Genomic DNA, 25757 nt, shown 5'->3' with positions numbered 1-25757 from the left:
CACACTGGCTTCCATGCTGTCTCTGGACCACTGAGCTAACACCATCAGGGTATTTGTGCTTTTTCTTTACTTTGTCTCTAATGCTCTCATTGTAGTGCCTATGGAAATCTGCTTGACCTTCTCTGTCCCTCCATTTAGGTCTCTGAAATAATGTCACCTTCACAAAGGTACCACTCATGACTACTGAATATATCACACATTTTTTCTATTGCTTTTGGCTTTTTTTTCTTCATGAAGTTTATCACCACCTGATTTAATTACAATTATATATTATACATAAATATATTTAACATATTAATATGTATTTACTATAATAAAATAAATGTAACATGAAAACATGTTCTCCAACTAATTTTTTTAGTTTGATTTTATACTATAGATTTAATTTTTTAAACAGTTATAACTTGAATCATATTTTCTTTTTTAAATTTTGTTATTTTGTTAGAAAATTTTGTTATTTTGTTAGAAAATTTTCTACTTTTTTTCAAAAAAATTTAAAAGTTCTTTATTTTTATTTATTTGTATCCTCTTTTAATGTGTAATGTTGGTATTTAATGCCTTCTCTTTTATTCTTTCAAAGATCCAGCTTTCATTCTTCTTCATATTTGTTTTCCATTTTGCAAATCTCTATTACTATAAGTAACTCTATTACTTCCATCCACTTTCTTTGGGATTATTTTTTTATTCTTTTTCCAACTTCTAGATTTAGAAGCCACCTGATTACTTTTCAATTTCTAAATTTTTCAATAGAATAACTACAACTATAAGTTTTAGTGTAACTCAAGTTTAGATATATTTTAATAATCCCCCAAATTTAGATGTATTCTGATAATCCCATTTCTCATTCTTAAACATATTTAGTAATTTTTATGATTGCTCCTTTACCTGTGGATTATGTAATAGTTTGTGTTACACAATATATATGAAGTATTTTTGTTTCTGTTCTTGTTATTCATTCCTGAATTTATTCTTCGATAGGCAGAAATTATGCCCTGCACATTATCAAACCTTTAGTGTTTGTTGACGGCAACCTAATGAGGTAGATACTGTAATTATCCCCTCTTTGCAGATTGGAAAACTGAACAACATAGGTGGTAAGAAACACACAAATGGTGGAATTGGTAATTAAACTCAGGAAGCCTGTCTCTAGAGTCATCTCTTAGTGCATTTAATATCATTTTGACTCCTTCATTGATTTTTGGGGGGTTTTCACTGCTAGTTTTTCAGATTTTACAGAACATTTTATTATCTCCACTTCTTGTAGAGCTACTTCTCCTTTTTGTTGGGTGTGATGCCTCCATTATTGATCCTCTCATATGGTTTTCAATTTTATTACTGTGACAATTTTATGCTAATTTATGGCCAGGTTTTTTTGTACAGGGGAAACATTAATTGTTTTCCATACCCAGATCGTCAGGAAGAAGACATGATGTCCTGTACTGGCATAGGAGTGGGGTATAGAGGTTTTCCAATCTTTTTTTTTTTTTTTTTTTAACATCTTTATTGGGGTATAATTGCTTTACAATGGTGTGTTAGTTTCTGCTTTATAACAAAGTGAATCAGTTATACATTTACATATGTTCCCGTATCTCTTCCCTCTTGCTTCTCCCTCCCTCCCACCCGGTTTTCCAATCTTTTTAAATAGAGGGGCTGCCCTTTCTGTGCCCCAGCTTACTTAATTGTCACTGGAAGAAGAGTGAGGGAGAAATACTTCTGTGCAGGAAGGAATAGTACTTTATCTAAAGGCCAGTAGCATGAAAAGTAAAATACTTATAGCTCTTTTTAGAGAGTATAGACTTGGTTATTTTTTTAAAATAATCTCTATTTTATCTCTGTAAAGTTTGGACTTACACAAGAATTTATGTACTGTTAAATAGAGCTATTTGAAATAAATGGGCCCAATCTGCCTATCAGAATCAAGGTTCTATTTCTCAGAGAAGACAAACCTTTGGTATTTGATGAAATGATGGTAGACATAGAGCAACATTTACTAAGATGCATCTGTGTGCAAGGTAGCATGCTAAAAAGAGGAAGAAATCTGTCCTATGTGACATGACTCATAACAAATAATAAAAGCAGAGCTGGTACTTTTTTTCCCAAAATCTTTATTTTTAAACATAATATTATACTTTAGCAGCATCCCCTTCTTTTAGAATCCTCCTTAACACAGGTTTGTATTTGTTAGGAGAAGTTACAAAATACACTACTTATTTTCAAACCCACACTTAGGTTATAGATGGTGAAAAGGAAACCATTTAGAGAAACACTGGGGGGAAAAAACAATATAATTGTAGGATGTGCCCAAATTCTTTATTTGGTAAACAGTTTCATTCCAACATTCTAAAATTCCTTCCGTGTCAAAAATTCTGAAAGACTGGAAATTACTTTTCCTAGCTTGTTTGCCAGCAGGGTTTCAGTTAGAGTTAACTGATGAGAAGAACTTGCTTGAGATGGAAAGTAGAATTAAAAAAAAAGCTATTATTCTTGGTGAAAGCTTAAAGCAGGCATGTGGCATATGTATATGATAGATGTGATATTTTAACTGGACAGTTCAAGCATGTCCCTAAGAATCACGCCCTCTGGTGCTTTTCAGAAGCAGCTTTTCAGAAGCAGCCATCACCTGTGGTGTCTCCCTTAAGATTCTTGAACTTTCCAATTTTCTGAAAAACAGATACATCCTCTCTAACCTTTGTTTTCCCAGTCCTTCGAATTGTGGTTTAAGACTCAAACTCTTACTTGAAATACATAGAGTGGCTGATGTATAAATGAAAACTTTTAAGTGAGAGAGAGGAAGTTCAAAATAACATAATGTCAAAAATCCAGTATTAAATTAGAAGCAAGTTAGCGCATAAGGAAACATATTGATGTAAAGAATAATCAAGGAAAAAAAAATGACCATAGAGTGACATATGTGGAAGCTTCAGATAACGGAATTCCCTATCATAGATTTAAAAATTATACTTAAAATAATAGTATGTAAAAAGAGGTAAAAGACAATATTGAAAATGTTGGCCTGAGAATTTGTATATCTAGCACGTTCCTGGGTATTGCTGATGCTACTGGTCTGGGTATCACATTTTGATAACTACTGCTTTAGCGGATGATGTCAGTGTGTGGAACCCTTTCCTGTTATAGAGGATGCAGTCACAACTTGGATATCAGTTTAATTCACCTTTGTGTGCCCATCCCCCGGTTTATCTTTACTTCAATCTTAGTAATTTATATTGCAGCCTTTTCAGATAACTTGATTTTGCCCAGACATGGAAAAACAAGAATTACTTGGTAATTTTTGTCCCCCTAGAGCAGCCTGTATCCAGTGGCATACTGGTAAAAAAAAAAAACTAATAAATAAAAGCACAGCTCTTTCTCTGAGATAGGACAAATTCTTCAGTGCAATTTACATGCCAGAGTTTCCTGTGATATCATGTTGAGATGGGGATTCCACTTGACATTAAGTCCCTTGCTTGATTCCATTCCCTTTTCTTTCCTGCTTTCATGCTCTTCCCTGTTTCTCTTTGGCTAATTCCCTTAATAAATCAAGTGTACAAGTACATGAAAACTGCAGAAACTGTTTCATCTGTAGGCTCTTTCTATTACCTGTTTTTCACCTCTTAGCTATTATTATTCTTGTCTCTTGTTATATCTGATAACTTTTGATTGAATGCTAGACATTGACAAAAACAAACAAAAACAATGCACTGTCCAGTAAAGTATCCATTAATTATATGCAGCTATCTAAATAAACATTTACAATAATTAAAATTAAATAGAATTTAAAATTATGTTCCTAAGTCACAGTAGCCACCTTTCAAGTGTTCAGTAGCCACATATGGCTAGTGGTTATATTTTTGGACATTGCAGCTTCCATAATAACAGAAAGTTTTATTGGAAAGTTCTGTTTTAGAGGCTTTGATTGATACTGTTTTCCTACAGTGAGGGTTTCTATAAAGTCTGATCACATTATTCCAATTAGAGGAAGCAATAATTAAATTTGCATTTAGTTTTTTTTAAGGGATGTCATTTTGGGTTTGCCTTTGTTCCTAGGATGTATCTCATATGTGTTCTCAAAGAATAACCTGGTGGTCTCTTAACTCTATTCTTTGTACTCCCAGGACAGTGGAGTTTTTAAAGGCTCTTTTTAGTTTAGTTGCTCCCTACCTGGTGAATTTTGCTTATATCCTAAAAGCCACAGTCTAAGAAAACAGAAACATCCTTTGTGTGAGGTAGGGAAATAGGACAGATTTGGTCTTACTTCTCTGTAGTTCTTTTGTCTACAGGATCTTGTCCCATTAAGTTTTGACTGCCTTAGCAGCTCTGAAATTCAACTTTCTCTCCCTAGTCCCATGACTCTACCAAAGACTCTGGCTTAAGAGTTCTGGTTCGTTGGCCAGCCCATTTAAGAATTGATGAAAATTTAGAGGAAGAAATCTTCACAGAAGACTGAGCTCACTTCAGAACATTTTTCTTCTCTCTGTTATCTTGGCCTTTCAATTCCTGACTGACTTATATGCCCTTCTATGCCTTTATTTAGTAGCTTAACTATAATAAACCTTTCTTTGTCTTTTCCCTTCCTTCTTATTTGAATTGTTAAATCTTTAGCTGGATATCTTTCATTGGTTTTGAAAAATTCTTAGGCATCTTTTCTTCAAATATTGCTTTGGGCTTATTTTATTGCTCTTATTTTATCGCTCTTATCTTTCCAAATCTCCAATTATCCATGTTAGATTACATTACTGTTCCTTTATATTATTCTCTGTTCTGTATTTAATATCCATTTTTATTTTCTGCTTCCATTCTGAATATTTTCTTTAAACCTGTGTTCCAACACATTATTCTCTTTTCATCTCAGTCTACTATCTTGTTAAACCCACTTTTTTTAATTGAATTTTATACTTTCTAGTCCTCTGCTAAATTTTCTGTCTTGTTTTTTATCTTTTAAACATATTAAGCCTTATCTGGATAATTACATCATATGGATCTCTTCTGAGTCTGTTTTTACTATTTTTTTCTTTTTTGTATGTGTTTTTGCTTTATATTAATGGTGTATCTTTTTTCCTTTGTCACTTAATAGGTAATGTAGTACTGAATATCAAAGTAAAAAATTGTAGAAATAATTAAAGGACTGTAATTAGAAAACGGTTTTTATTTACTCTTGTCAGGTGTTAAGGGCAATGGCAACCCCAGATAACCTTAACCTGTTCATAGGAATTTTGATTATTTGAAGTGGTGCTGCTTTTCTTGAAAGTACCAGTATTTTTCTGATTCACTCTTACCTCTAGAACTTAGCATTTTATGTTCTAAAGACAAAGCATAGGGAGTTCAAAATCTTCCTCAGCTTGCCTGTTCCTGGACTTCATTTATACATATATATTTCCGAGAGGTCAGTTATATATAAAGTTACCCTTTCTCACTGATATTAGTGGGAAATTAACTTCAGTTAACACTACTAAAATTGTGTTAAACTAGAATGTATGTCTAAAAAAATTTCTTGGCATTCACAGTTATGAAGGCTTAATTAGAAATAATATAACCAATACTTATTTCTGGTATTAAATATATTCAGAAGAAAGGAGTGTTAAATACTGTCACAAACATTTGTTGCTTTTACATGGTTATCTGCTAGCATATTAAGATGCGTATTTCACTATATTTTATTTATTCCTCTAAAATAGGTCACTAACTACCAGAAAAAAAGATGTAGTAGTTAGAGAAATATGATACCCGTGTATATAGTACAATAGAGTATGAGAGTAAAATGACTGTTAAAAATATATTTTAAATTTAAAAGCTTATGTAGCTAAATATGCACTTTTTTGTGGCAATTCTCCATAGTTCTTTATATATCAGTGAAATTTTTATACAAGTACATATTGATAGAATTGTTTTTTATTTGTTTATTGCTTACTGTGGAGCCTGGCATTTAGAGAAATACTAGTAAATACCACTGAGCCTTAGAGCTACATCTGAATAAATTACAATTCCTGTTTTCTGGATGCTGATTCTTATACTTATACATGCATGAATCTTTTAATAGTTCTTTCTTGGCATGCTTTGTCCAGTAAAATGCTGTTGGATTGTCTTTAAATTCTTATTTCACAGTCTTACTCATTTTCTTGGTTGTACTATAAATATTTTAGCCCTCCTCCACCTCCCCATATAATTTTTTCCTTGACAATGTTTAAATAATTGCTTTTGATTGACTAGAAAACAATATTCTTCAATATGAAACTATTTTTTTCTTAGTAAAGTAGAAGCTAGAAAGAAACAACATATTTCCCAATAAAATATCACATGGTTAGAGAATGTAAGACTGTAAAATAATGCGAAATTATTTTTGTTTATTATATTGAACCATTACTCCTTTGTATTTTAGTCTTCAAGACTGGTGTTTGGAAGTCTGGCATCAACCTGACTCTTGTAACTTCAAGTATTGTTTATCTTTTCTCTCATTCTCTTTCGTCTTACTTTATAGGCTTTTATAACTTTTTTATCTTGGGATATTTGAAATTTTGTCAGGTTGTGTATCTGCAGGCATTTTTTTTAATTCATTGTGGTATTTAAAAAGCTGTTCATCTTCTTTAAATAAGATATATCATATCCTCTGGGAAGTAGGTTCTTGGGTAGTGGAGGAAATAAAGATTTTATTTTTCTGATTTTAGTGTTGGTGGTTATCTCCATAACTCTAAATAATATAATTATATATTCTTGATTTGCTGATTATAAACAAAGTTTATTTATTTGCCACTATGAAACATTAAGAATTTATATCACTGACACTTTCTTCCTCTCCATTCCTTGTCCTTTTTATAGGTTATATTATATATTTATCACCATATATCACAACCTGCTAATTTTAGACAGTACCCCAACTTTCTGTCCTTTAGTAGGAGGAGGTCAACATACTCACCTCCAAACACTATTTTACCATGCCCTATCCCCATATCTACCCACTTTACTATTTCTTCTATACCACAGAATTCATCAAATTTGTAATCTGGTGAATAAAATCGTATCTTCCAGGGTATGTTCATAGGTCGATTCCAATTTTCAAAGACAACATTCTGGCTATAAATATCATTTACTCTAGAAATGAGATAGTGAGTTTGGATTTATAGAGATGGATATGTGATCCTATGTTTTTATAATTCAGCATCACAAAGAAAAATATACCTAACGGAAATTTGGAGAAAGCAAGGGAAAGAAAAACTCATAAAAAAACATTGTTAAAATTTAAATTTTATTGAATAGTCAACTTCTTGCTAACATCATCTTGCATTTTTATCATAAGTAACTGAAATTTATTTCCTTTGGAAATCATTACATTTGGAATCTTCTCTTATTTATACTAATTTAGACCGACTTCTTTCTAGGCTTAATACATAACTCACATTTGGAATTAAAAAATCTCTGTCAAGAATGTTTTTATTTGAAGTTTTGGCAGTTATTTTGGATTTTACTTAATCTTGATCAGAGAATATGTAGAATTTTTAATTTCTAGAAAGTGGTATTTCCTTTATTTTAGTATGTACCAACTTATGTAAATTGCTTCAGGAACACTGAATTGAACAGTACTCTATTTATTACCTTTTTTTTTTTTTTTCTGAACTGTTTTAGCCTAGTTGAAAACTAATTGCACGGTCTTTTCCCTGGTCATCAGAGAATAATGTGTATCAGACTGACACACTTTTTGTAAATAATTTTTATCTGGAAAACATATATGAATCAACTATTTTCACAATAAAAAGCAAACGGACCCTTGATTCTTGAAAGAAAAGAAACACTCAAAGTGAGCTCTACATTCATCTCAACATTCTATCTAAATGTATTTTACAAAATACACACAGAGAATTGGAATCCAGACAAATAGCAGCTAATATTACGGGGCAGAGAAAACTGATTATCATTTAGGGTAATTGAGATGGCTAGAATTCACATGCAAGTTACCAGAAATGAGGGATCTGTAAAGAAAGGAAACTCCATAAATCTACAAATAGGTCTCTTTAAAATTTTTGCAGAATAATTAGCTAAACATATTCAGGGCAGAGATTCTGTGGATCATAGAGAAATCAGGCATTGAATTTCCTACTATACAGAGTGAGTAAACCTTACTGAATAACATGGGCATTCAGTTGAGCCCTAGAAAGGCACAACCTCAAAAGCAGAGCTACTCTAGTATAATAACAGGACTAAACTAAGGACTCTAACAAAGTTTAAAAACAAGCATTGACAAGGTGAGTCTACCAGTAAATTGTTTGCCAACAAGGACAAACTTAAAACTCTTGAAAGGACAGCAACAACAACAAAAGAATTTTAACAATAGCATCCACAATGTCCACCATACAGTAAAAATTACTAGACATACGCAGAAGAAGGAAAATTTGGCTGTACTCATCCTATCTGTTACTGCATGCATTTTACTTTCAGAAATACTATAAATTATTCTATATGTTATTACCATTGCATGTAATAACATGTGCTTAATAAAAATAATAAAACATATTTTATGTTAACTCACATACTGAACATCATTGATGGTCTTCATTTCTTTGAATAGCTCCAAGTTTCTTTCTGGTAATATTTCCCTTCAACTAAGAAATGTTCTTTCTCATTGATTTGTGTAGATCATTTCTGTGAGTAAAGAATTATTTCAGTTTTTATTTATTTTTAAATGCTTTTATGTTAACTTCATTTTAAAAAAGATATTTGTAATAGCCATTAAATTAGAAGTTGACAAGTTTTTTTTTTACATTTTTTTCTTTCAGCACATTAATGATGTTCACCCATTATTTTCTTCCTTTCATTGTTTCTCCTGACAGTTTAGTACTCACTCAATATTTTGTCATGAATGCATGAATGTAAATATTATTTTCTGAATTCAATTTAATTTTGTTTTCTATATTTTAATTTGATGAATATGTTGTTTATTGTTGTATGATTTTTACCTCATATGTAAAGTTGTATAATATTAATTTAAAGGATATTACAGGATAAATTCAGACTGAATATTGTAATCTCAGTAGAAGCAATAAAATAAAAAAGTAATACATATATCTAAAAAGATAAGATCAGAGAATAAATGAAATCCAAAATATACTTGCTTATTGAAAAAGAAGGTTGAAATCAAGAAAGAAGAAATAAGAACAGGTGAAGCAAATAAAAAAGACAGCTAGATAGTGGACTTAAAATCAAGCATATCAATAATTGCATTTAAAATGGATAGTATTATTTAAATTAAAACGAGCTGTTTTTAGGCTGAGTAAAGAAGCAAGATGCAAATATATTCTGCCAATAAGAAATGCACTACAAACATAAAGACACAACTAAATTAAAGGAAAAGGAATAGAGAAATACGTACAATCAAACATGTAGCATTAGCATGTGAGAATGGCTATATTAATGCTAGAAAAGTAGAGTTCACGAAAAAGTGTAATATCAAAGATAAAAAGCATCATTTCTACTGATAGAAGTGCCAATTCATTGACGAATTTGAAATAAACCTAAATGTTTATGCACCTAATGACATTGTCATAATATATAAGGCAAAACCCACCAGATCTAAAGATAGGAGGAAGACAAATCCACGATTATAAACTTTAACAGTCTTCTTTTCTTCCTTCATCAGTTGACAAAAGTCATTAAGAATCAGAAGATTTGAATACTATCATGAAATTTAATCTCCTTAGTGTTAATGTCACATAATAACCAATGACTACGGAATGCTGTCATTAAAAATAGCTTGGGATTTTGACCAAGAGAGACCATAATTCAAGACCATAAAACATGTCTCAATAAATTATAAAGTTATGAGTATTTTCTCTGACCACAGTGGAATTATTGTATTAGAAATCGGTAACAAATAGTTATCTGGAATATCCCCCAGAGATTTAGAAATGAAACAACATACATAAATAACTAGTAGTTTGATTAAATCAAAATGAAAACTTGAAAATATTTCAAAGTAACTGGTAATGAAAATGCAAGGTAAAAATTTACAAAATATAGCTAAAGCTGTGCTTAGAAACTCTAAATGCTTACATTAGAACAGAAGGAAGGTTAAAATTCATTATGTGAGCTTCTACATTAAAAAGCTATCACAGGGCTTCCCTGGTGGCGCAGCGGTTGAGAGTCTGCCTGCCAATGCAGGGGACACGGGTTTGTGTCCCGGTCTGGGAAGATCCCACATGCTGCGGAGCGGCTGGGCCCGTGAGCCATGGTGGCTGAGCCTGTGCGTCCGGAGCCTGTGCTCCGCAACAGGAGAGGCCACAACAGTCAGAAGCACGCGTACCGCAAAAAAAAAAAAAAAAAAAAAAAAAAGCTATCACAAAAAAACAAAGTAAGGAGAAGGAAGAAAATAATAAAGTTAATTGCAAAAGTCAGTGAAATGAATGTTACTATTTTTAAAGTTAATGAAATTAATAAGAACCTAAATGGAATGATGGGGGTGAGGGGAGAGAGAGAGGAGACACAAATATAAAACTGATAAGTTATAATTATAATATTGGGAATTAAAGAAGGAAGGTCATCTCAAATCCTACAGACACTAAATGGATGTTAAAAGGAATATTACAACAACTTTATGCCAATAAATTATTTAAAAATCTCAGGTAGAATAGATAAGTTCCTTGAAGATACAAATCACCAAAATTAAAATGAGATATGTAAATAACTCTATATCTGTTAAACATTTAGGTAGTTTGTAATTAAAAACTTTCCCACAAAAAGGAAACTCAAGGCTGAGATGACTATACTACTGAATTCTATCAACATTTAAAAAATAAGTAATGCCACACACAAATTTTTTTCAAAAAATAGAACAGGAGAGAATACTCCCAAATAATTTTTGAGGTCAGCATTATCCTTGCAACAAAACCTCACAAAGGCATTGCAAGCAAAAATAACCAAAGACCAATATCCTTCATGAATATTAATGCAAATATCTAGTAATATATAAGAAATATATTTTATATGAATGAGATATTTATCCTTGTATTGCAAGCTTGGTTTAACATCTGGAAATGAACATAATCATCTTTTCAACATAAGAAAACTTGGACAATATTCAACAATATTCATAATTAAAACTATGGAAAAACCCACAATATATAGAAGCTTACTCATCTTGATAAAAGACGTTTAAAAAAATTCTACTGGTAACATTTTAAATGGTGAATGATTGAGTCTTTCTCTTAAAGCAGGAGTAAGGCCAGGAGGCTGACTCTCACCACTTCTATTCACCACTGTACTGGAGTTACTAACCCTAATAAGGCATGGGAAAAAAAAAATAAAAGGTATATATATTGAAAAAGAAGATTTAAAATTTCACAGATTGCAAATTTCAACAGTTACAGAAAACTCGATCATATAAATAGAAAATTCTCAGGAATTGAAAGAATGAATTTTACTAGAATCAATAAGTAAAATTAGCAATAATCAAGGTAAGATCTTAGAAACACCTATTCTACTAAGACTGAATCATGAAGAAATAGAAAATCTGACAGACCAATTACTAAGGAGATTAAGTCAGTAATCAAAAAATTCCCAACAAAGAAAAGTCCAGGACAGAATGGCTTCAGAGGTGAATCCGACCAAACACCTGAAGAAAAATTGATACAAGTCCTTCTCAAACTCTTTTAAAAAATACAAGAGGAGGGATAAATTCCAAACACATTTTTCAAGGTCAGCATTACCCTGATATCACATCAGACAAAGATACAAGAAAAGAATATTACAGGTCAGTATTCCAGATGAACGTATTAATAGATGTAAATGTCCTTAACAAAATAAAAACAAACCAAATTCAGTGGTACATTAAAAGTATCATACACCATGATTATGTCTATGGAGACAAAAATGGTTCAATATTTGCAAATCAATAAATATGGTACACCACCCTAACAAAATGAAGGATAAAAATTCATAGGGGCGTCTCAATAAATGCAGAAAAAGCATTTGACAAAATAAAACATACTTTCATGATTAAAAACTTTCAACAAGTTGTGTATATAAAGAAGGTACTTCAACACAAGAAAAGCCATATATGACAAGCCCTCAGCTAACATTCTCAACAGTGAAAAGCTGAAAGCTTTTTCTGTATGCTCAGGAATGATCAATGCTTACTCTCGCCACTTTTATTCAACATAATGCTGAAAGTCCTAGCCAAAGCATTTAGGCAGAATTAAGAAATAAAAGCCTTCCAAATAAGAAAAAAATAAAATTGTCTCTCTTTTCAGATGACATTATCTTATATATGTATATAGAAAACTTTAAAGACACTACAAGAAAACTGGTTGTTCTAATAAAGGAATTCAGAAAAGTTTCAAGATACAAAAATCAATATTCAAAAATCAGATGTGTTTCTATACACTAACAACAAAATATCTGAAAAATTAAGAAAACAGTCCCTTTTACACTAGCATCAAAACCAATATAACACTTGGGAAAAATGTTAACCAAGGAGCTGAAAGATCTGGACACTGAAAATTATAGAATGTTGATGAAGGAAATTGAAGAAAACAGAAATTAATGGAAAGATATTCTGTGTTCATGGCTTGGAAAAAATTAATATTGTTAAAATGCCCATACTACCCAGAGCAATCTACAGAATCAATGCAATTTCTATCAAAATGGCAGTGGCATTTGTCACAGAAATCGAAAAAGGAATCCTAAAATTTGTATGGAGCCATAAGAGACTCCAAACAGTCAAAGCAATCTTGAGAAAGAATAACAAAACTGGAGGCATCACACTTCCTGACTTCAGATTGTACTACAAAGCTACAGTAATGAAAATAGTATGGTACTGGCATAAAAACACTGAGACCAATGGAGCAGAAGGGAGAGCCCAGAAATAAATCAATATATGTATGGTCAATTAATCTTAAAGTAGCCAAGAATATACAGTGGATAAAGGATAGTCTCTTCGATGAATGGCATTGGGAAAACTGAATATCCATATGCAAAAAAAATAAAAATGGCCCCAATCTTAAACCATACACAAAAAATCAACTAAAAATGACTTACAATTTAAATGTAAAACCTGAAACCATAAAACTCCTGGAGGAAAACATAGGAGGTAAGCTCCTTGACATTGGCCTTGACAATGATTTCTTCAACTAGACACAAAAAAACAAAGGCAACAAAAGCAAAAATAAACGTGTGGGCCTCAATCAAACTAAAAAGTTTCTGCAGAGAGATGGAAAGCATCAACGAAGTGAAGAGATGACCTATGGAACATAAGAACATATTTGCAAACCACATACTCAACAAGAGGTTAATATCCAAACTATACAAAGAATCATGTGACACAATACAAAAAACAAAACAAAACAATTAAAAATGGGTAAAGGACCTGCATAAATAGCTTTCCAAGAAAGAAAACATACTGATGGCCAACAGGTGACTGAAAAGGTGCTCAGTATCTGTACACATCAGGGAAATGCAAACCAAAACCACAATAAAATATCACCGCACACCTGTTAAGATGTCTAATGTCAGAAAGACAAGAGATAGCAAATGCTTGTGAGGATGTGGAATAAAGGGCACCCTTGTACACTGTTGGTGAGAATGTAAACTGACACATTGCTGTGGAAAACAATAGGAAGTTTCTTCAGTAAATTAAAATAGAACCACCATATTAATCCAGTAACCTCACTGGATACGTACCTAAAGTAATTGAAATCAGGATCTTGAAGAGATATCTGTACTCTCATGTTCACTGCAGCATTATTCACAATTGCCAAGGTATGAAAACATTCTAAGTGTCTCGTGATGGACGAATGTACATACTCAATAGAATATTATTCAGCCCTTAAAAAGAAGGAAATCCTGCCATTTGCCATAACATGAAAGAATCTGAAGGGCATTATGGTAAAGTGGAATAAGCCAGATAGCGAAAGATAAATTCTTCATAATATAACATGCATGTGGCATCTTAAAAAAAAAATCAACCTCACAGAAACAGAGAGTAAAGTGGCAGTTGCCAGGTGATATAGGGTTGGGGAAATAGTGAGAGACTGGTAAAAGGGTACAAACTTTCAGTTATAAGATGGATAAGTTCTGAGGATCTAATGTATAACATGATGACTATAGTAGATAAAGCATTGTATGATTTTATGATTGACATTTGCTGAGAGAGTAGAACTTAAGTGTTATCACAATAAATAAGTAAAAAAGTGGGTTTTCCACAGTGGGAGAGGAAGTCCATTAAATTTAACAGAGAGGATAGTTTGCATATCCATCAGTTACCTGAAATTTACTGAGAGGTGCAAAATAGCACAAAGACAATGAAGAGAATGATAACCTAAAATAATGTGCTATCATTTTTTTATTGAAAAGCAAAATTTCTCTCTACAGTATCTCCTATTTTTGATCAAAGACAATCTCAAAGAAATATTGTCCTTGATCTTAAAGTAAGGTTGATTTCATTAGATTTGCCCTGATTGTTTACATAGGTGAAGTAAGAATGGGATTAACCATATAGACTTTTAAAGTTTGCTTTGCTATAAATTTTTACAGGAAATCTTAGATTGGACTTTTAAAATCTCTTGAGGCTAGGAAGCCAACCTTAGAACTACCTGTGATATTTTACCTGCAATACTTAGGGATTGGGTAAATTCCTCTCCTCTCAAGACCCCTAAAATATCCTAAATTTCCTGGGCCTTCCTTCCTCACCTGTAAGGTTTAGTAAATTTGTACTGTGGAACCTTGCTAGTTTTCCCAAGAGGGCTTTGCAAGCATTGCTTCCATAATTAATTTGGCTCCTGTGGAAGGAAAAATTGCACCAAAGTTAAACAGGCAAAAATGACTTTATTCAAGGTTATTGAAGTAGAGGAAAGAGACCAAGAGTACCTGGCACAGTCCATTCTTTTGGGTCTCTATAACATATTTGCAAGCACCTTCAGGGAAGCCTCAGAGTAAAACAGAAATCTGTAGACAGCAAGACTTAAAATGGTTGTGGTCAGGTTATTACTATAATTTGCACAAGTGAAAGATCTGACACAAGTTCATTACACAAATAATTCAGCTGGTAAGGAAATTTGATCTTTTCTATGGCATGCAAAACAAAATAGTTAAAGCAGAAAAGTTTAGACAAAATATCTATAAACATAATGATGAAGACTATGTTCAAAGAACAGTAAATATTACATCTAACTTACATATAATAAATGGATGAACATAACCTTTACAGAGAAAACAGTCTTCAGATATAATATCTAATAGTCCTGAGTCTTAATATGCCATGAATATACCAAGCATTTATAGCTAAAATATGTCAAGATTATCAAGTGAAGAGATCCAGTAAGTCTGGTGTAAGTCTTAAACATTTACATATTAATAAAACTTAATAGGTAAGTGATGTGAGTCACTAATTGAAAACTACTGCCCTCGAACATTCTGGATTTAAATTAAAGAAGTAAAATTCCACCAAATTTAATAATTTAAAGAATAACAAACTATGACTGAAAATACCATATTTTTGTATAAATTCAGGCAAGGCTGCACGAGCCCTCATAAACAGAAACATCGTGAACAGCAAGGAGATTGATGATTCCCTAGGAACTTCCCATATAATAAATAATTTCTGGAATTTTTATATCAATAATATTTTACCCATATAGATTTAACATAAGGAAGACTAAGCATCTCTTTTGACTTGATAATATTCCCTATGCAACTCACATCATATGAAATAAAAATATTTTTAGCATTTCTCTTTTTACAAGGCAGAAGAACAAATTATTTGTAATTTCCTGGAGGCCCTGGGAGACCTCAGAGACAGTTTTAGGTGCAAAATATAGCATTCTGGATTTGATTTGGGGATGGAAAAAAGTCAAAAGTTGTCAAGAAGTTTGAACATAGGATTAAATAGGATCATGAGTTAATGAGTAACAACACTCAGCTACCTATTTAACCAATGGGACAATATTTTTAAAATATATAAAAAATAAAATTTTAAAAATAAATAACACAACTGTGAAGAAACTTAGATCTCTCAAAAGTTAGACTTTGTTCTCTTAAATAGTCAAGGACATGCTAAAAGTCAGCATAAAGTACAGTTAATTATTCTAAGACACAGTATCTTTGCCTTAAAAGATTACGTAGAATGTAAAGAGAAACGCTTTTTAATCTCTCATCAAGAGAAGACCAATTATTCAAGAAAGTTTTGTCATTTTTACAGAGAGAAACTTAAATTCTAATTTTGCATCAGTATAATTTTTAAGCTAAAGCTCTATTTAAACAATCTTAATAAATCCACTGAACTTTAGCCATCTTTGACCATGGCAAATAAAAATCCCTTTCCACGAATGTTCTACAACTTTATATATTCAATTAGGTCTTGTCATACATTTTCCTCTTTCTAACTCTAGGAAAAAAAAGTCTTCTTACTTTAGAATATAACTATTTTCTTTTTCTTTTAACAAAAATACATCCTGTACACCTTGCATATAAAATTGTTCCTCTCTGCCACTATTGCTCCTAGTAGAGTCTCTTTGACATTTATTGAGTATAACTTTTTTTTTTTTTTGCGGTACGCGGGCCTCTCACTGTTGTGGCCTCTCCCATTGCGGAGCACAGGCTCCAGATGCACAGGCCCAGCAGCCATGGCTCACGGGCCCAGCCGCTTCGCAGCATGTGGGATCTTCCCGGACTGGGGCACGAACCCATGTCCCCTGCATCGGCAGGCGGACTCTCAACCACTGCGCCACCAGGGAAGCCCATTGAGTATAACTTTTAATCACAGTAACTTCTATTTCCCACAGTAACTATGAGGTGGATAATTATAAACTTTCATATAGCAGAATTTTGTAGCAGACTAACAGAGCTCGTGAATATACATCTCACAATTTTTTATAGCCATACACTTTCTTCAGATACAATGTACACAGCCTTTCTGTACCGTAAAAATAGAAAGAAAAAAAGTATATATACTTAAAATTACACTTCAGTATTCTCTTACTAGAAATAATCTAGGTATTTGATGACTACTCATTAATTAATTTAGCGTTGAGTCTAAGGTTTCAAGTTACTTAGTGATCTTGGATACTATCTTCAAGGTGAGATAATTACTGTTGAATTAAAGTTTGTCAGAACAATGATTCAATTTGATTAAACACAAATTTATATTTTTATCAATTTAAACATCTAGTATGTGTAATCCTAGCTTATTTGATTAGTAAACATGTACAGATGTACCTGTTTTTGTTGGGAGAATATGCCCAAGTAGAATAAAAATGTATGCTTGAATTGTACTTAACACTGACAACTCAGAAGACATTTTTACTAAAACAATAATATTAAATAAGTCTTATTTGTCAAAGACATGCCTAAAATTATGTGAACTTGTACTCTTAAAATGTTTTGGTGATTTCTATAAGAATACTTTTTTATGTACATTGAAAATACTAATTTCTGGAAATTTTTAGAATATGCAGTTTATGTAAGTGCTTATTTCTAAACCAATCAGAATAGATCTCCTTTAACGGATTTTATAATCTAATTTGATCATATCATTGGCAGTAAGATAATATACATACATCACATATATAAACACATGTACATGAGCATACGGACACAATAGAGAGTTTATAGCTTAAATTTTAAATTCACTGATTCACATAAAACAGCTGACTCGTGTTTTTGCCTCACCTTTATTTTTTTGCAGGACTATATTTCTTACAGATGAGGCAAATTGAGGTTACTCTCTCAAAATGACAGATAAAACATTTAGCTAAAGCATATCTACTGATATTTCTGAAGGAGACCTTTAAGAATTCTGTACCATGATGTATAATATTAAGTAGACTATGGACTATATTTTATATGAGAGACCAAGGAGGGATCCGGGGCTGTGTGGGTATCTCCAAAGATTATTTGAATGAAAAAAAAAAAAAATCCATCCTATTTCCAATTATGTTTGTTAGTCTCAGGTGCTAAAAATGTTACGTCTTAAGTTCCTTGATTTTTTTTTTTTTTTTTTTTTTTTTTTTGCGGTATGTGGGCCTCTCACTGTTGTGGCCTCTCTCGTCGCGGAGCACAGGCTCCGGACGCGCAGGCTCAGCGGCCATGGCTCACGGGCCTAGCCGCTCCGCGGCATGTAGGATCTTCCCAGACCGGGTCAGGAACCCGTGTCCCCTGCATCGGCAGGCGGACCCCCAAACACTGCGCCACCAGGGAAGCCCAAGTTGCTTAAATTTTGACTCTAAAGGAGGTTGAGTAAAGGAATGTATGCTGGTGATTGAAGAATAGCTTTCTTGGCACGTGGTTATCTTAGTACATTTGCCAGCCAAAGATTTCCCTTTAGCTTTGGGGGATACTTGCTAATTCCTTGAGTAAAGCCCCCAGTAGGTTAGTGACTCAGGTTTCTTTTTTGATAACTATCCCTGCAGCTACCATTAACTTCATTTATGTCCATTAAAGACTTGTGGGGGAGGAGGGAGCATTGCCAGGAACAAGAATTGTCTTAGAGTCAGTGAGAGGCATTAAAAGACAAAGTTGTGTAGGTGTGGAGTTAGAGACATTGAGAAAAGTGAAGAATATAGATGATCTAATTGTAAAGTACATATTTTCCCAGAACGTTTACTGAAGTAGTAGAGTTAAGCAGAAAGCTGTGCAGAGTAGTGGGAGGTCCTAGTGAGATAAAAGGATGTTTAGATAAAGTCAGGTCACAAGGTAGATTGACTCTCAAGTCCCATCACAGATCTGGTTTGCTTACTCCAAGAGAGGGTGGTGGGAGAGTAAGAGAAGTGTGTTCCCCTTCTGTCCACTAGGAAGACAGAAGGGTATACATTTATGGGGATGATTGTTTTCCCTTGCCCATTGAGAATTAATTGTGACAAAGTTGGTAGCTTAAAGAAAAATCATTGGGGGAGTGGATTTTTGTACTCTTGTTCCCTTTTGCATTCTAAGGCCAAGACCCATGATTCTTTTTTCTATAACGTTTGTAAGTGTCCCTACCTATAATTTGTGCAGGGAGCAGATTTCCCTGGCTTGTTTCCTTCACATTGTTTAAGTTGTAAAGCCATGAGTTTACACTGTGTTGATTTCGTTTTTTCTGCAGTGGAGTCCTCATGGTATTGAGCTAGTGTATGTGTTTCAGAGATACCAATATTTCACTAATTTATTTTTTAAAAAATAATATCTCTAATATTTGTTGTAAGCTCTTAACAAAACTGATGTTGATGGTGGATGTGATTCAATTATGGAGAGCAAATCCATGATAGTTCTTTCAAACATAGGCTAATCTCTACCTATAACTAGAGTTGAATTTATCTCTTTATTGTCTGCAGTCTTGCATCTTCGTTCAACACATTTTTGTTCTTCTTTATGATTTTAGCCTGTATGTAAGCTTCAGAGGTGTTCTAATTTCTTTAATGGCCCTTCTCCCAGGCTCACCAGCAGCTGCACAAGTAGATGTATATCAGGGAGCCCAGAAAAATATATCCTGAGGACCAGCCTGAATTGATTACTAATTTTTTTCCTATTCTTATATGATTCTGGAAAATCTTTAATAATATCATGCAAATCTGAATGAGACCAAGGCTTAAAGTCTTCAGGTGGGTGCTAAGGTCATTGACCTTTCATCACAGGTGGAGACAAGTGAATAACAGTAGTTAGGATGGAAAATTGGGAAGCACGGGCCTTTAGTGGAGCCAGGAGAAAGTAATGAGGAGTAATAGGGGCTAAAAGTAAACAGGGCAAACTATAGATTAAGGAGGAGTATTTGGCAAGAGAAAGGGCTGGGAATGATCAGTGTGGAGAGTTTTCAGTGAGGAGAGGATCTGAGTTTGCTGGAGGTGAAGGAAGAGCTGGAGGAGGCCACTGGCGGTGAGAGACAAGCTTGAGTAAAATTCTACCAAACAAAGGTAATCAACTGAATTGTTTCTGTAGTGGTGAAATTTATAATTCACAGGGATTTTGAAGGGTGCTGGGAAGTGAATTGAAATTTTTTTATAACAAGTTTAAACAAACACTGGTAACCAAACCAAGACAAAAGAGTGCTGAAAAAGTGAATTGAAATTCAGTCTTTACTGTGTGGCCATCAGATGTCTGAAACACAGGGGTCAGGAGCTGGACTCACTGTGGGCTCCCCAAATTGTGGAACATGGGGGCTCCAGAGGCTCCAGTACCTGAGAGCAGAAGATAGGGGTAAACGGGAGGCTTTTGGTATAAAAAGCCCATTGTATCTGATATAAAGTGCAAGTTATGACACCGAACCGTCAAAGACAAAAAACAAACAGCTTGGGAAATGAACCTTATTCTGGCTCCTGCGGTAGGAATAGAACCCCAGATCTGAATATTCGAGTGTCTCAGAGGGTGGTTTTGCCTTAGATTTTTACAAGAAGTTGTAGGAAAGTTGTATGTGGGGTGATTTTACAGGTGGGATTGTTTTGTAATCAGGGAATCTCTGTCAACCAGTAAATGTTTATCGCTGGGTTTGGCTAGTCTGGGTGGGGGTGGTGGGGTGGACAAATAGTTCAGCTAATCATTTATGAGAAAGAGAACAGGAATTTGAAGGGTCTGTTCCTGGCTTTGTCGTAGATAAACAAGGGGTCATACACGACTGTTGCCTAAGTCATGTGGGGAAAAGTGGTCCTTTGCTGTAAAGCATTTTCTGGAACCTAAAGTTGAGAAAAATTTCTTAACTGTTTCTGTTTTCCAAAATTACTGGGCTGAGATAAAATTCAACATTGTCAGTTCATCTATATTTATTGTTTAATATTTAACAATTTGGCAATCTGCTTATTCATTTTACCCTATTTTTTGTGCTTTCTTTTCTTTTGACTTTACAGAAACTATGCTTTGTTTTCTTGTGTTTTCTGAAGGTTGTGGGGAAGTAATAAATGTTATTTAGAAAACTAGCTATCCCAGCTGCCTTTCAGTATACTAAATGCAAACATTATCTCTCTCTCTAATGAACAAAGACAATGTAATGTTATAACTTTCAAAATAATGTACTTATCCTACTTTCTTCTGCTAGTACGTTCCTTATTTCTAAGTGTAAGTTAATGTAATGTTCAATCATAGGCCTAGCTTATAAAAATGTTATTGGACTCAAATTTTATTTACTCTATGAAGTCTTTAAAATGAATTTTCAGTTTATAAGCCATATATACAGTAGCATCTTATGCAAGAGAACTATAGAATTATTTTAATATTTCAATGCTCTCGTCAGTCTTTTTGTACCATTTTCTTCCCCTGTTGTAACCTCCTCTCACCCATATCCAATGCCAAGCCAGTCCCAGCTACATTAATAATCATGTTTGTCTTCATTCTACTAAATGATAGAACAGTGTAACTAGAGAATTTTAGGAAATTTCAACGTGCTTATGGTGTTTGTCAATGACAGGGAGCCCTTATAGTTCTCATGCTCATTACCAAGGAGCACAGTCTCAAACACATTTTTACCTTACACTGTATATACATTACTCAATCCTCCTCCATTTCATTCCCCACCAACTACCACCCCTCACCAAACAACAGCATTCATCTCATGGCAGGTGTGATGAATAAGATCAGGAAGGCCTAATGGAAAGCACCTGTAGTTTCCCAAACTTCCAAATCCCAAGTAAAGATGATTGTTTCAGGGAGGATGATTTTCAGAGGTCTCATCCATTGATTTTTATGGGCCCCTGACGTATATCAACCAACAGCATTGAAAAGCCCCCATGTGAATCAAGGCATCCTGATGATTTTAAACCATTGTTAGTAAATGATACATACGTAGGAAAATTCCAGTCTTCCTTACAAGCATTCAAAGGAAAAGGGGAATTCACATTGTTATTTGAGAGCCTTGTACTCAGATATGGAAATATAATGCATTATTATTAATCTATCAAACAAATGTTTATTGAACTTTTACTTTGAGCCTGTGGCTGAACTACCACAGTAGAACAAGAGAAAACTCTGAAAATACTAATCTGGGAGAACCAAAGAAAGGCCTTGTAAACCAGAGCAGGTTAACTGCATGTCATTGGCTTTTAAACTCCAGTGGTAACTCTCCTTAATTCATGTTCTCATTCCTTTGTTTTAAGCCTCCTGTGTCACTACAGCTTTTCCACTCAGATACTTTATTATAACTGACATTTTGTTGGTTAGATTAGCTCTTTAAATAATTTTCTTACAAAGGCAAGGAGTCCATGGGAAACAGCATTTTCTTCCGAGGTTTTCACATGTGAATGACAATTAGATCCTAAACTTTCGCCATCAAAATTCCAGTGTCATCTCCACAGTGCTCCATGTCAGAAAATAGAATTCTGAAAGGAGTTGTTGAATTTTTAAAAAATTTTTAGTTTTAATTTTTAAGCTAAAGTATTTTTCCTTAATAGATGCCTTCAGGATTTTTTTTAACTTGTTCAAATTCAATTTTTTTTCTTCCCCAGGATATAACTAGAGAGGGAACTACTTTTTAATTTTTTATCCTGTAAAACACCAAACCTTTCAAATTTTAGAATCAAGTTTTTCTTCAGCTCCATGGAAGTTGATATAAAGTACATCACCTCTAGAGGTAGAAATGCTGGCTTTGCAACATCTGCTTCTTATTAACTAGAAGGCAGGTTATTTAAATTCTCTTCAAGTCTATCTCATCAGTTGTTAAACAGATGTAAGACTGTATTGTATAGAGGTTTCTTGCAGATTAAATGAGCTAATGGTAGATGTAAATCATTAATGATTCATACATGTTAGTGGTTATTATTTGTGATTGTTGGCTGTATTCCTGTTATGATTTCTTCAGCTGAAAACTTATAATTCTTAGAATTTCAATCATCTTAAATAAAATGTCTATTACTTTCTTAATCATTCATCTATTATTTTCTTCTCATCTTAAACTTTCCTGTGCAGTACAAGTGAAATTACTGAATGTGTTCTCCAAAATAAAAACCTTTATTTACCTCAAACTTTCATTGCTTCCATATAAGATTTTCATGTTTATTTTATATTTTAAGTTTTCCTTCTCCGTCTTTTTTTCTCCCTTCACTCCCCTTTCCTTCCAATAGTCAGCTCTCATTTCATCTCTGCTTTTATTTCAAGGTGTTCTTTCTTCATAGCTCCCTAATCATATTTATAGAGAATTTTCTCAAAGATATGAACATCCTCAAGCTCATCAAGGCATTGTCCCCTTTTCTGTAGTTTCTGTTCATAAGCATGTTGGTGTTTCTGTTTTCATTTTTGAGTTCAGAATATCAGTCTAGTGCAAAAGTAGTACATGTGTGTAGTCACCACCATCCATGTTTGAACAACTTCCTCCTTCCAAATTTCAATAAGATGGTTAGGCTGATGTACAAAGTTCTTTCTTATAGGTCAGTATGTAAATTTTGTTCAGAGTCATTTGATGTGTTCTACTGGCCTGAAGTCTCATTTTCTCTTCTCTTCTTGTATTTTTGATTAAACTAGAGGGTAGGATCTAGTTTGAAATTGTCATTTCAGCACTACAGTTCATGAGCCCCTCCACACTCAGCATTGTAAGCTTAGTCTCAGCACTTTTCACAGTGCATTCCCTAAGATATGTAAGCATTTCAGGGAATAAAGAAGCACTGCATATGCCTACTTCTTGCAGTGATGTATGTTGGCAGTGTCCCAATGCCAGTGTGGAAAAAGCTGTTCACAAAGTTTGGGGACAGAGCTCATAGCTCTGATGGGATAAAATGATAACTTCTTCGCACTTGAGGCAAAGTGTCATAGTCTTATTTTCTTCTTGACAACTATTCTGGTTTAAGGTTACAGTTGAATGTCATATATTAGGGGTATCAGAATCTTTTCCTGTTTTATTTTTGGATGTCTGTTCTGCTTCATAAGACTGTAGTTGGATGTGATATGTGTTTTGAGGATATACTTTTAAATTCCGCTCCATCAACAACACCATTTGTTTAAATTCTGAATGAAATTGTACATATGTTCTTTATTTTTCTTTAATTACATTAGTACAAACCTGCTGGTATGTGTGTGTGTGTGTGTGTAAGAGGAGACTTGGTAAGAAGCATATCAAGCCCATATAATCTGTAAGCCCACTAGTCCAAAAGTTTGCCTCTTTCAACATTCCAGAGTAGTATAACTTGATATTCCACAACTAAATATTCCTAAGATAGCAATTATATTTCCTAGGGGAAATTCTCTGATCATATTACAGCAAAGATTATTAAATCTCTCCATATCCATTCTCACCTTTTTCTTTTTAGTAATATGACATTTCTTCCTCATTCCCTGATCAAGATTTAGCTGAGAATGTGCCTGTCCACCAGAGACTTCACTGCTCAGACTCCTTTGTACCTTGCTGAGGAAATGTGAATAAGTTAGAGCTAGTGGGGCGTGGGCAACAGTGATGAGGGTGTCAGGGAGGAAGACATTTTTCCCCTACCCTTCTGGTGTTTCTCGCTGATCTAAAACTAAATTGACATGAGACAGATTCACAAGATAAAAATCAAATGAAAGTTTAATAACATGTATATATGGGAGAGACCCAGGAAATCTGAGTAACTTGTCAAAAGGACTGAACCCCTCACCTTAAATACCATCTTCAGCTCAAGACAAAAGAGGATGTTGGGGAAGTGGTTTGGGACTTTAAAGGGGAGGAAGGTATTTCACATGAAGATGGAAAAGCAAATGTTTGGTAAACAAATGTTTGCTGGTCCCTGCAGAGTTAATGGGACACAGAGAGGAATTTTAATAGACTTTGCTAGGTTCCTCCCTGTCTACACACCTGAATCCTACTATAGTTATCTATGGTGATAGCTCCCTTCCTGGAACAGGTTCTCTATTTACAGTCTTTAAGGCAGTTAAGGGGAAGGTCAAATTTTCTAGGTGTTTTGGATTTTGATTGTTGTCAACTCGAAATAAGCTGCATACCAAAGAGACATTTTGGGGTGGCAAGCTTTCCCCGCTAAAAACGTAACCTTTATGTATATATACATGTTTCCTCTGTTATTCCTTTCCCTACCCTGAGTATTGGGAACCAGTCCTAGAGGCTTTCAGCTTCAACCCTACAGACACATCTAACACCCCGGGCAAAGGCAGAGGAGAAGCAAGAAGGGCTGTGGGTCCCTGCATGATCTCATGTTGCCAGGCCCCTCTGCCACAGTAGGCTACGAACCATGGACTCTTTCAGGAGAGAGAAATAAATTTCCATCTCATTTGAAACTCAACATTTTGGGGTATTTTTATTGTAGCAGCTCTTCCTGTAAATTAATATAAAATACATCTATACAATACTGTTAATTGGAGAAATACGGCCGCAGTAAACAGTTCGTCAACTTTTACTTACTGCTTTCATAAGATCTGGCTGATGAGTACTAAGATTTCTTCACAGTAAAGCTCTAACATTTCCGGAGTTTGTGTAAGTGGACTAGCAACAATGAATGTGTTTCCAGTTGTAGGTTTTTTGTTTGTTTGTTTTAAAATGGAAGCCCAGGCTTCCCTAGTGGCGCAGTGGTTGAGAGTCCGCCTGCCGATGCAGGGGACACGGGTTCGTGCCCCGGTCCGGGAAGATACCACATGCTGCGGAGTGGCTGGGCCCGTGAGCCATGGCCGCTGAGCCTGCGTGTCCAGAGCCTGTGCTCTGCAACGGGAGAGGCCACAACAGTGAGAGACCCGCTCCCCACACACACACACACAAAAAATGGAAGCCCATTCACTTTTTTTTTCTTGGGATTGGGATGGCTGATGGGAAACCATTAAATGAAATCCACACCCAGCCAGAAGATCTCAACAACAGCATGATAATATGTTTCAGGAGAAGTATAAAGGGATTAGAAAAGCAAGAAAGAACT

Source organism: Globicephala melas, chromosome 6 (assembly GCF_963455315.2).
Source record: "Globicephala melas chromosome 6, mGloMel1.2, whole genome shotgun sequence".
NCBI lineage: Eukaryota > Metazoa > Chordata > Mammalia > Artiodactyla > Delphinidae > Globicephala > Globicephala melas.
The sequence above is the reverse complement of the archived record's forward strand: the minus strand, read 5'-3'. Positions refer to the sequence as shown.